Raw genomic sequence first — 1,640 nt, 5'->3', positions numbered from 1 at the left:
TATATTTATAAACGATATGTGTTATCTCACGATATATTGGCTAATAATCTAACAAGAATGTACTGAAACGTTATAAATATTTTTCAAAGAGCGAATAAGTCGTATTAAAATTAAATTGGCAGCTTTTCGATCCGTTCCTCGAAAGCTTGACGAAGCACCCTCGACACGAACGCAAGAATGGCACAATTACACAGAAGACAAACACATTGAGCCCTGAAGATGATCTCAATAAAGATCGAAACGTTGGCACGATAAAGAAAATATTTTTCTGAAACCTACATCACACCAGACCGCATCTCACGATTTCTAAATAAAAAGCTTGACGAAGCTTTAACCGGCTTTGTTTAACACAGTTCATTTATTAACTCAAAAAATGTTATATAAAAAAAAAAATAATTTTCGTTAAACACAAATCAAGGCAGAAAGAGTAAGGCAAGTTGGAATGACCAATTATTGGCCGATTTGAACCAATGATTGTAGTCGTTATTTATGAAAGAGGCGTAATCATGGAAGGTCCGAGCTGCATTGACACAGACATGACGTGTTAACATCCTTTTGATGACGAGCATCATCACGGGAGTCTTTAATGGGACAGCGTTTAGTGGGTCCGGCCACCGGCATTCATCACTTCCTAAGCACCTGTCACTGATTTATCTTCCCGTGCCACTCCTATTTAAAAAACTCTCTTACGAAAAGTTCACTTTCAGTTTGAAAGTGTTGCATACGTGTGTACAATAAGGTACAAAGCCATTTACACAATCAAAAAAAAAAAAAAGGCATCATATTATTCTGTAAAGGTTTCCTTTAAATCAAAATACCGTTTACACAGTTTATTTTACGTCGTATTCGAACCTGCATCCTTACAGTAGGCTTAGGCCTAGACAATTTAAAAATATTTTTACTTTATATGACCCAAACAACAATTATTGAATCTTTATCAATAATTTTAAACTATTATTAATAATAGTTAGCATTACTTGAAACTGTTATTAATTCATTTACGATTTAGTGGTCAATTGAGCAAGTTACTTCTTTCAATTAATTATTCTTTCTATGTAAGGTCTTGGTTGAGATAAAAAAGTCAGTGTTACGAGCGGGTTTCGAACCCACGTCCTTCGGCTAAATACGCCGCTACTCTACCACTGAGCTATCGTGACTTCGATCCTCTCGGACACCAACTCTCCCGGTCAACATACAACCGTTCGAATTTTTTCTCTTTTCGCCATTTTCAAACGTCGTGTAATCAGGATTGGATTCTCAGCAAATTATGAAGCCATAAATTATTAATAATAGTCATCTGTGTGTTTTACCATTTACGTAGGCCACATTTATGCCCATACGATTAGGTTATAGGGTCCTAAGCCTCTGTAAAATTTTCTGTAGATCAACAAAGCCTTTTCAAAGTTGTACAATTTTTGTAATTTTCGAAAAAGATCCGAGACATTTGGAAGGCTAACAATTCCGGAAAAAAATCGTAGAAATTTTTCAGTTTCACGTCGATGAGCAGAGGCGTTTCAAAGTTATCACAATTTTTTTGATTGTCGACACTAAAACCTCTGATGCATTTGAAAGGCGAACAATTTGAGAATTTATTTTCCAAAAATTTCTATTCAGGGTTATTTGGTACCTAAAAAAACGTT

This window comes from Cimex lectularius, unplaced genomic scaffold (assembly GCF_000648675.2).
Source record: "Cimex lectularius strain Harlan isolate CLEC.00 unplaced genomic scaffold, Clec_2.1 scaffold466, whole genome shotgun sequence".
NCBI lineage: Eukaryota > Metazoa > Arthropoda > Insecta > Hemiptera > Cimicidae > Cimex > Cimex lectularius.
This window is presented reverse-complemented; position numbering follows the sequence as displayed.